Below are 12,359 nucleotides of genomic sequence, written 5' to 3' on the forward strand. Positions count from 1 at the left end.
CGCATGCACTGGAAATAAGCAATCGCAAAATCAAACGCATGCACTGAAGCTAGGCGACTACAAAGACAATCACATTCGGTGAAGCCGAGCTATCGCATAGACGAATGCATGCAGTGATCGCATACGTCCATTGCATGGAAGTTGCGGCCATCAGCTGCATGCATCCATCACATGGAAGTTGCGGCCATCAACCGCATGCGGCCATTGCATAAAAGTTGCGGCTATCGATCAAATGCGTTCATCACTTGGAGTTTGCGGCCATGGAGTGATAACCTTAAATAGAAGGGTGATCGCAAGATGGGTGGAATGCGTTGATACTTCAGTTGAATCAAGCTTGAACACATACTTTGGGAGTATTAACAAGATAAGATGATATGACATTTCCTATACCGTGACAAAGGCAGCAGTGAGACATAGCTGTCGGCGTTTAAACTCTATAAATAGCCCCTTGGACCTTCATTTCGAGGCATCCGAACTTCTACTTTAAGGCAGATGCTTGCGGTCACAGATGATATCATGAGCGAGATTTTCTTTGAGGATTCTTCACCTCACAACCCATTCCGAGTGACGACCGGAGCTTTCACTGGAGTTAGAGCTCGAGAGAGACGTCTACACCATCCATCCATGGCATCACCAGCAGCCTTGACGCATAGCCTTACATTTCCTTTCTGATCTATGTATTGTATTACATTTTGGGCTTAAGATACTTACGTTCTGTAATCAATGCATTTCCAAATTCCTTCAACGCCATCTTCTTCATCTTCTATATCTTTATCATCGTTTACCTTCATTGTTTATTTATCAAGGACAACTGCATACTCAATCGTGTAGCCTAGAGATAGAACGCATGTAGCAACCCACCGAGAGGTGTGCATTGTGCGAGTATAGTGAGTTAATCCTCTTTTCTTGGTGAGAGGCTGTAGCAACGCTTTTTGATGGGCTGTTGCAATACTTGTCTATAAGTTAATTAACCGCATCTAACTGCCTGAGAAGGTAAGAGGTGGAACGCACTAAAGCAAAGTATGCATTGTTTTTAGAGATAGGTACGGTCTTATACTCGACGCAACCATGCACTATAGAGATATTGTCATGCGGCTGACCACCGAGAGGTGTGCGATGCGTTAGTGTGACGAGCTGGGATTACTCGAGCGATTTAAAATAATAAATATTAATATGCGTTAACAGTTGTTGTATATCTATTAATTCTCATCACAAGTTTTCCATTAATTAATCTGTTTAGTTAGTGTGTAATTCATTAAATTCTTATTTTTACTTTTATTCATCGCCTCAAACACATTGCTTCACAAACGTTATTGAGTTACAAGTCCCTGTGTTCGACCTCAGATCACCCGAGAAACTTGCGTTCTCGTTATACTTGGCGAGAAGGAAAGAAAACTTGTGATGGAATGCATGGTCATTGCATACTAGATGAACGTATACTTTCCATTCCAACGCATGACCTCCGATGCATGGGTACAAATGCATAACATAAAGACATGCATCAAACAATAAATTGCGTTCCCCCGTTTCCTATAAATAATTTTATTTTATTATCAACATTCATCTAGTATGCAATGACCATGCGTTCCAACTTCATTCACATTTTGTAAGTAGTGTCTAGATTGATCTCTTGTCTCAAAATGCTATCACTAAGATTACAAACTAAAGTTCCGTAGGCTGTAAGTTCCATATCTTTCCTTTCTTAAGCTGTTAACTTAGATGGCAGAGTATATGGGTCTAAAAAGTCTCTATGTGCTTTCTGTTGTCTAAGAATAGCCTTGATTTTAGCATTCCACAAACCAAAATCACCCTTTCCATCAAACTTTTCTATCTTAAATCTAGCAACAGCCATCACTAATCTTGAAGGAATGCCAAGAACGTTTTTTTTTTTTTTAGAATCTTGATGCTTGAAGAATGCTGATCTTGATGATCTTCAAACTCTCTGATACCAGTTTTGTTGGGTTATTCTGCCTTGTGTATTTGAGTCACTGTTTTTACATCCCTTATAGATATTATTTTTGCACATAGATCACAGAAAAATTTAGATAACTCAATGACACCAGTGCACACGCCTTTTTTTAAGTATGCTCGAACACCAATTGGAAGAAGCCTCTGAAGCAGAACATGCGGAGTCGTGAGTTTTTAGCCCCCATAGCTTTCCATCTTTCTCACTCACACATCTTGATATATTTGATACAAACCTATCAAGAAATTTTATTGATTTCATCAACTTACAAAATGCAACCTTGTCATTAGTAGTCAACGTGCATGTAGCATGTGGCTTTACAACTTTATCTCTTACCTTTTACAGGTGTATTTCTTTTCGTATATTTAGATCTTCTAAATCCAAATGAACATTTAGTTGTATTCTTATTCTTTCCTTCAATATTTAACAATGTGCCAATGAAACTATCACAAATATTATTTTCACTATACATAACATCCAACTTATGTCTCAATAAAAGTTTTGACAAATATGGAATTTGGAAAAATATACTTTTTTTATTCCAATTTAAAGTTTGTTTCTGTTTTCTATCACTTTTCTCTGGATGTTTTCTCTTGCGCCAACTATGATTATCTGGAAGATATCGTTGATGCCTCATAAAAAATTGTTTTCCTCTTAGCCTCAATGATGATGTATCCTTTTTACAAATAGGCATTCTTGGTAACCTTCGGTCTTCCATCCTGATTGATCACCATACACAGGAAAGTCATTAATAGTCTACAATAAGCTCGCACGTAGTTGAAAGTATTCGTTGCTAACATAATTATAAGTGTGCACACCATCATTCCATAACTCCTTTAACTCTTCAATCAATGGCTGTAAGTAAACATCAATTTGCTTTCTAGAAGATTTTGGCCCGAGTATAAGAAGGGAGACAATGAAATTTGTCTCTTTCATGCATTTTCAAGGTGGCAAATTGTAAGAAATGAGCACCATTGGCCACATACTATACGAAGTATTCCCGAATGAACTGAAGCCATATGAAGCTAGTCCTAAATGAATATTTTGTGGGTCTGAAGCAAATTGAGGAAACTCACGATCAAAATTCTTCCACCCTTCAGCACGAGCTAGATGTTGCAACGCTCCATTAGTTTCAATAAGTTTATTTTTATGCCACCTCATTTCAAGTGCAATATGTTTAGATGCAAATAATCGCTTCAATCTTGGTATTAAAGGAAAATGTCAAAAAATTTTATGTGGAATCTTTTTACTTTTTCTAGAATCAACTTTGTACCGAGATTTACCACATACTGGACACTCTTGTAAATGTACCAATTCTTTCCAATATTGGATGCAATCGTATTTGCAAGCATGAATAGACTCATAACCTAGTCCTAAGTCATGTAATTTTCTTTTAGCTTCATAAATGAAATAGGTATAGATACTCCAACGAGAAATGCTTCTTTTAACAATTCAAGTAACAAATCAAACGACTTTTCAGTCCAATCGCTAAGAACCTACTACTGGTGACACTACGGATACAACCCGCTTTGTAGAGGTTTGCAAGTGTTGTAAACTACTACAGATGGAAGATCTTGACCATTCATGTGGAGACGTGCGAGCGGGGGTGTCCTATACAAAGAGTTTGTATAAGTCTTAGACCTATGGTTGTTTAGGTGAGATGTAAGTCTCTAGTATCAATGACGTTATATATAGAGTCTAGTCATCTCGTGGTCCAGGTCTTATACAAACTCTTTGTATAGGACACCCCCGCCTGCATGTCTCCACATGAATGGTCAGGATCTTCCATCTGTAGTAGTTTACAACATTTGCAAGCCTCTACAAAGCGGGTTGTATCCGTAGTATCACCAGGATTAGGTATCCCACCTTAATCCTTATACTACAGACGTATTTATGTTATCACTTAAGGCATGATCCACTTATATATCACATATACATGTTTAAGTTCACATAAGATAACCAAGGAGCTTTGTTTATTGGATATGAGTAAATGCCAGAATTAAATAACAATTATTTTATTCATCAAACAATGTGTATCTTTACAAACAACGAGACTCCGGGAGAATTAGGACACCAATCCCAACAAGCTCCCACTTGTCCTAGTGACTCGGGAGACTAATATACAATACAATATAAAAATGTACAATATATAATAAACTAGGGCATACCCTAGTATCAATCTCATGGTTTCATATCAACGCATAGTGCCTTGTAAAACATAGAGTATACTTGATCAATTTCATCATGCAATAAAACATGGCATAGGCTAGTGGAAAATTCATACTAAACTCTTAAATAATTTCATCATTTACAAACATAGAAATTCCTCAATTTTTCCTTTGGCTTGTCGAAAATTCTTCAACTTTTAAATTCCTCAGATGGCAGCAACTCTCCCTTAGGCGTTAGGAAAATTTTGGCCAAACAGTTTCCTTCTTGGACAAGCTTATTTATACTTGGGCTTGCATGAAGAGTTAGCTTAATTAATTGCCACCTAGCAAGCTTATGACAATTGGCGTCTGCACGACTGCCACCTAGCTTACTTATTCGTTAATTAAGCTGTTTTCCTTAGCTTAAACTTGGTCGCATGGCCTTGTGGCCACCCAAGATTTCTCCTTACAACGTATGATCATCTGACGCATCCTTCGTCAACTTAGCCCTCAACAGTGGTATAAATTTGGTCGGATAAACCCTACATACCTCTTTCTATACTTAGCCACAATGCCCTCCTTGAGCCTCTGGCTGCATCATTCACTAAGCTGGCCGCATAGCACCTACCAGTTCCAATGCATGGAACCCTCTCTTCTCTTTAGGTGTTAACTTATTCCTACTTTACCTGAGAAACCAATGTTCCATACTTAACATATTTTCTTGCCTTTTTCTGGTTTACCATTAATAGACTTCTCAAACTTTCTACGCATCCACTATGTTACAACCTGAGCGCATATAATCATAACACTTAGAAGTTTTCCTTCTCTTATATTTCATACGCATCATTCATTTTATTTATTGCAACATCCTATCCTAGCTTTTGGGAAACTCCTTGAATGGAAGAAGCTACTTTTCCATTGACGTTAATTCACATCTTAACTCATAATTGGGAGGTCTTAAATTTGATTAACTAATGAAACAAGTTCAGTGGTTTACAGGTTTGACCAATTTGGTTTACATCGACTTTAAGAACTAGCTTGGAGTAATTTTATTAAGAGCAATCAGAATTACAAATTATATAAGATCAACAAGAATTAATATTCTATAATAATGAAGGCAATCACGATTTACGTGCCTTTTGGCTGAGAATAATCGTCGTGCAAAAAACTTTCAAACCTGACTATACCAATCGAAAAAAACACCCACGAACACCGAGAGAATCACATGACAAAAACTGTCACAAACAAGAAAAATCCAAGCCAAAAAACACTTGAACCGATGAACCCAAACTGCTGAAAAATGCCTCTGACCGGCGACCCACACGGCTACATATTATGACACCCATGCCTGACGAAACTACCCACATCACTGAAAACTGCACAACACGGGCTGCATAACACCGCATCTCTGCTAATGAAACATTTATTTCTGCCCTTTTCCAAACACCAAAGCTTATATCCTTTAACACCTTGAGGATAGCCAATAAGCATACATTTCTGTGCCCTATTTTTTAGCTTTCCTTCCTTGACTTGAGCATAAGTTGAACATCTAAACACTCTGAGATGATCCAAACTTGAAGCTTTTCCTGTCCATATCTCTTCAGGAATCTTTAAGCCTAAAGCAGAAGACAGACACCTATTAATGAGATAACAGGCTGTTTGGGCAGCTTCCCCCTAAAACTTCAAGGGTAATGAAGCATTTGTCTAGAGACATCTTGTACGCTCCATAATTGTTCTGTTAAATCTCTCAGCTAAATCATTCTACTGTGGAGTGGACATAACAGTAAAATGTGTCATAATTCCCTCATATTTGCAAAACTTGTCAAATTTGTGATTCACAAACCCTAAATCTTTATTTGATCTCAAATATCTTACCTTTCTACCTACTTTGTTCTCAACCTGCTTCTTCCATTCAAGGAATTTCCCAAAGGCTTCATCCTTCTGTTTTAGTGGATACATCCACACCTTCCTTGAAAAATCATCAATAATTGACATGAAGTATCTCGAACCTCCTATAGAAGGTACCTTAGTAGGACCCCAAAAATCTGAATGAACATAGTCCAGTATACCTTTTGTTGAATGCTTCTCTTTCCCCAACTTTACTCTGGTAGACTTCCCATTATTTAATGTTCACAAAATGGGAGTTCAATGTCTTTAACTCTTCCAAGCAAGCCTTGTCTTCTGTGACACTTTCACTCACATGAGCTAGTCTTTTATGCCATAACATAGACATATCTGTCTCTTTGCCAGATGCAACAACAACACTACCTGAAACTGCAGTACCCTCCAACACATAAAGGCCATTCCTCAAGGTTCTCTTCAGCTTAACTAAAGAACCCTTGATAACCTTCGAACTTGCTTCTCAGATGTATAGGAATAACCTGCTTTATCTAATTCACCCAATGAAATTAGATTTTGTTTGAGTTCTGGAACATACCTTACATTTATTTTGATCATACCATCATGTGTTGCTATTCAAACTGACCCAGTTCCTTTTTCATCACAAGTACCGTTATGACCAAACAAAAATGTTTCCTCATCATTTTTTTGAAAGTCAATCAAACAATCCTGATTAGGAGTCATGTGAAACATGCACTCTGAATCCATGATCCAAGCATCTTGAATATTCCTGTTGGACACCATCAAGACCTCTGTTGAATCATACCTATCAGTAACATTTGTTGTACTAGATTCCCCTGCATGCTTGTTACCTGATGCTTTCTTACTCTTATTCACAGGGCAATTTTTCTTGAAATGTCTTTCTTTATGACAAAAGAAACATTTCCTGACTTCCCTTTGGATTTTGATCTGGATCTCATCTCTTTTCCTTTTCCGTTTATTTTCTCACTTCGGCCTCTGGCCATGAGTAACCCTCTATCCTTATGTATCTTTTAAATTTTTAGATTTCTAGTTCTCAAGGCATTCAATACTATATCCAAGGAAAATGAATCCTATCCATATTTAGTAGCATCCTTAACTTCTTGATACGATTCGGGAAATGAATTCAAAAGAATAAAAATTTTATTTTCATTCGACATTTTCTCATTGATGTTATTGAGATTAACAATAATATTTTGAAATTCATCCAAGTTCTCTTTTAAGCCTTTACTAGAGTCCATCTTATATCCAAAAAAATTTCTCTTTTAGATATAATTTATTTTTCAAGGACATAGTGAAATAAAGACTTTCTAATTTTTTCCATAACTCCGTTGTAGTGGTAGCCTCATCTACTATCCTAAGCACTTCATCTGAAAGGTATGGTATTATTTTCGAATAGGCTATATCATCCATATCCTTTTTCTTTGCTTATGTAATTGTTGATGGAAGGTCTTTTTCGTCTAAGATTTTAGCTACTTTTTGTTGTACCAAAAGAGCTCTAATCTTTTTCCTCAATAACCCAAAAATACCCTTCCATCAAATTTAACAACTTTAACATGTAGACAGCAAAGCTATCTATCAAATTAACCTCAACAAAAAATTAACCTGAACAAAGAATATGCCAGCACACTACCACATACACCCTCCTTTGGATCGAATGAAGTTCTGATACCACTTGTAAATTTGAAGTAAAGTAGGAATGCCCAAACAGAACACAACATAGCTGGTAGAATAAATTGAAGTGATAAAAAACACAACGAACACAAGAATATATAGTGGTTTGATCAGTTTGGTCTACATCCACTTTGAGAACTAGCTTCAGAGTAATTTTATTAAGAGCAATCAAAATTACAAATTACAAAATCTCAACAAGAATTAATAATCTGTAATATATGAAGGAAATCATGATTAACCCACCTCTTGACCGAGACTAATCGTCATGTAAAACATCTTCAAACCCGACTATACCGTTGGTGAAAACACCCACTGATACTTAAAAAATCACGTGAAAAAAAATCATCACAAACTATAAAAAAACCATGCCAGAAAACACCTGAATCGATGAACCCAAACTGTTGAAAAATGGCTGACTGGCAACCCATATGGCTACATCGATGACTACGCATACTCACCTCAGACTGACGAGCTTCTTTCTTCGACTGCAGAAGATGTTTTCTCTTTCTAAAATTGGCGTATCTTTCATAGGATTATCCATTTTTCTTCTTTTTAAGGTGGTTCACGTTGGGGTGCCCTAATTGAAGAACATTGAATTAATTTAAAAAATGTCATTGGCCCTTAATTAGAGGATTTTCATTGGGCCTTTAATTCCAACAAAATTCTTAATAAAAGCCCACTTAATATTGCTAGTTATTTTCTACAATAACCCTCCTACTATGTTGAAGCAATCTAACCTCTTGAGATGGATGTGCTTGACTAGATGAACCGTGATCAACAAATTTTATTGATGTACTTGCCACTTCAACAATCCTTGTCCATGTCTCAATAGTTTCATTGGAAATTTCATTTAATACTATTTTGCTTCATGGTTTGTGGTCCCTCATGCGATCTTCCAAAAAGTTAGCATTTGTCAATAGAAATACTTATTCTCTTTTGGATAAAAGAAGTACCCATGTCTCGTTTGTATCAACAAATGCTACTTTTTTGGAGAAAAACCACAGGAGAGATCATAAACCACGTAGCAAAAAAGTATTAAGTGAAGCTATAGAAGCATTTACAAGGGCTGTTGATGCAGCTGGTCTTTCATTAAGAGTTAATGAAAAAGCCAGCTCTTCAGGTCAGTCTCTTCATTCTCAACCGTTGAGAGTGCCTCGACATAGTGGGAAGGTTGTGATACATCCTGAACGTTATTTAGGTTTTACTTAAACTCAGGTTGTCATACCAGATGATAGTTTTGAGGATCCATTGTCATATAAATAGGCAAGGACCACTTGAAGGGGTCAAACTCATAGGGTGTAAATGGAAAGAAAGAGAGATGTAGCTGGAAAGGTACATACCTTCAAAGCTTGTAGCAAAGTGTTATAACCAGAGGAAATGGATTGACTACGAGGTAACTTTTTCTCTTGTTGCTATGCTTAAGTCTATAAGAATTTTCTTATCCATAACGACATATTATGACTATGAGATATGACAAATAGATGTCAAGATTTTTTTTCTGAATGATAATCTTGAAGAGAATATCTTTATGTCTCAGCCTGAGGGGTTCATGGCCCAAGGTCAGGAGCAAAAAGTTTACAAGTTTAATTGATCCATTTATGGGTTAAAAGAAGCATCCATATCTTGGAACATTAGATTTGATACAATGACCAAATCTTTTAGTTTTGATCAAAATGTTGATGAACCTTGTATCTACAAGAAAATCATCAACGATAAAGCAACTTTCTTAGTACTTTATGTGGATGATATCCTACTCATTGGGAATGATGTAGGGTACCTTACTGACATCAAAGAATAGCTGACATCCCAATTTCAAATGAAATGTTTCGAAGAGGGGCAGTATGTGAAGGAACTGTGAAGTTCCACAGCAGAAGCGGGGATTGGCTCAATTTTATTTTCACAGAACAAAAATGTTACAAAACATACAATTATGCATTAACGAGAAAAATTACAGCATGCAAAGAGAGAGAGATAGAGAGAATAGGGTTAAGAAAATAGGAAACTTACCCTTGAGTAACTGTTGTTCATGAATTTTCTTCTCTTCGATCATGATCCAAAATGGCCACCACCACAGGTAAGACCTTCATATTCTCTTGGGATAAGAATTTCTCAAGAGTGTGTGGGTGATACGTGTAATTGTGATGTGATTTTTGCGGTGATATGTGTTATGTGATGAACATGCAAGTTTTCCTAACAAGACCCAAGTATAAGCCTTATTAGGTTTCCTGGTAAGTCCAGGGTCGAACACAGGGACTACTAAGTAAATATGCGACAATCACTTTGATTCTCTTGTGGTGATGAAAACAAATGAGTTGGATGGTGTTTTGATTAAGATTTTTCCTATGTGACGGAGTTGAACGCAGAGTTGAAGAAATCGAGAGTTACAATGAGTATGCAATGAATGGGTTGAGAAGGGGTTTAGCTAACACTTCTAAGATTATGCACAAGCTATGCGATCATGCTACACACAAATAACAGCACATCATCTCTCAATGCAGAATGCCATTATTCCTATTTTTAGGACTCATATGATGTATACGAAAGAGTCGATAGGACTTATGTCTAAGATTTTATTCTTGTTTATGCGATGATGTTATGCACACATAAAACAAGGTGACCGCATACAATCATATCCTATTTCTAGGGTGCATACGATGTGTAAATAGCAATAGAACTTTTGTCTAAGTTTCTATTTCTTGCTTATGCGGTTCTAATCTGACTCTCTCAAGCCTAGATTCTAATCTGACACTCTCAAGTCTAGATTCTATCTTTAGACTACTCTCTCAAGTATCTCTAAAGGGTGAATGACGCATACATAAGACAAGATGATCGCATAAAATGTAAATCTTAAGTCATGCTAGCTATATACTTCTCAACCCATTCAGAAATTTAGTTACTCATGCTGAATATGGAGAGATAAAACATAGATTGAAATGAGATTTCCATTTTCTATAAATAAAGTACTGAATACAAAATAACAAATGGAGTTGAGAGATAAGAAGCTCAGTAAGCAATGTCTTGCTTCCCGTGGCCTTTTACATTGTTCTTTTTTACTCCAACTCTGTTCCAGATGTATATTCTTGCTCTTGCAAGTGTTGGCCCTCTCTTCTTTATAACACTTTCCGGCAGTCTCTCGATCTGTCCGGGAATGATCTTTTGGCTTCCTCCTTTCCTTGCTTGTCTCTGTCCTCTAAGTCTAAGTATGAGTATGTACGAGAATAGACTAACGACTCTCTAACTTGTATATCTCTTGTTACAATGGTGGCCTTCAGTATTTATAGAGCTCAAGGTGAAGCAGCCTTCTTTTCTAATGATTGCAATGATGGGCGGTCATTAAATCCTCTGCTCTAATGCGCCGATAATGGTCATCGAAAGTTGAGTGTACTTACTATAGTGTGGCTTTGACGGCTTGTCAACTAAATTCGGATTCGACTGTTATCAACTTTCCGCCCCATCGTGATTTATTATGCTGTCACCTTGATGTGCAGTCTTTATGCGACCACTTTTTTAAGAAACTTCTTACGATTACATACGACTGCATGACTTTGCGGTCGCAATCTTCTAGCGCACTGACACCTAGTTCCTTTGGATCGCAATTTTGCTTGCGCCATCACATTTTTCCTGTATAGAATAAGTAAATTAACTTTTATGCGATGGGTGCATGCGATCGCAATTCCTTTCAGTTTAGCACTTTTTGGACATGATATTGCTTATTTTACCATCGCATTCTCTCATTGTTTTATTTATTTGAGCTGTAATAACGTGTATTTTTGCCCGTTATCAGTAGACTCTGAAATTTTGGAAGAGGAAGAGAGTTTAAGAGAGAGGGAAAATTTTTCAGGAAAGAACATAACCATGCACACACCTCTCCTCTATGAAGAAGAAGATGATCCCAATAATTCTATGTGAAAAACTGCCCCCAACACGTGTATCAAACGAGAGAAAAGAGGAAAGAGAGTTATAAATCCCCCTTAAAATTAAATCCAAAATTTAATTTTATTTTTCTAACAAATATAATGAAAAAATAATAAATATATATATACTGATGGACCTGTAGATTGAAGCTTCAATGGTTTTTGAATAATTAATTAAACTTCTTTAATTTAATTATTCAACATCCATTAACTGTCGGTCACTCCACTAAAGATCAACAGCTGCATTCTTCGCACTACAGATATATTTCTGTGTCTATTGGATATATCCAGTCAATAGTGTGATAACCCTTCACTAATTGGTCGTAAGTACAGCTAGGCAAAAATTACCACTTTGCCCCTGTAGTTAATTCTAATTGCTTAAGTACCACTGATCCCTCTAATGAACAATAAGTCATAGTCCAACTATGTTCAAGTCCTAGAATCAGCCCTTAAGGGAGCAATTTATCTACTTACTCAAACGTTGGGGAATGAGTGAATTCCGTCTTATGTAGCTGTGTTTCCAGCTCCCCAATCAGATGAATCCCCAAAATGATTGGCTTATTGAGTCAGTGATCTGGCCATTCTCACAAATCAAAGGACCACCTTCATATGCAAGAGTTCAACTCACTCAGGATTCAGGTTATGTCACCTATGGTCATCCTGATGAAATGTAAGTCTCTATTATGAACAGTGTTATATAATGAGACTAGTCATTTCGTGATCCAGTCTTATACAAACTCCTTTATATAGAACACCCCCACACACATGTCTCTACATGAA

This window comes from Benincasa hispida, chromosome 3, assembly GCF_027475165.1.
Source record: "Benincasa hispida cultivar pf3 chromosome 3, pf3_genome.v1.1, whole genome shotgun sequence".
Lineage (NCBI taxonomy): Eukaryota > Viridiplantae > Streptophyta > Magnoliopsida > Cucurbitales > Cucurbitaceae > Benincasa > Benincasa hispida.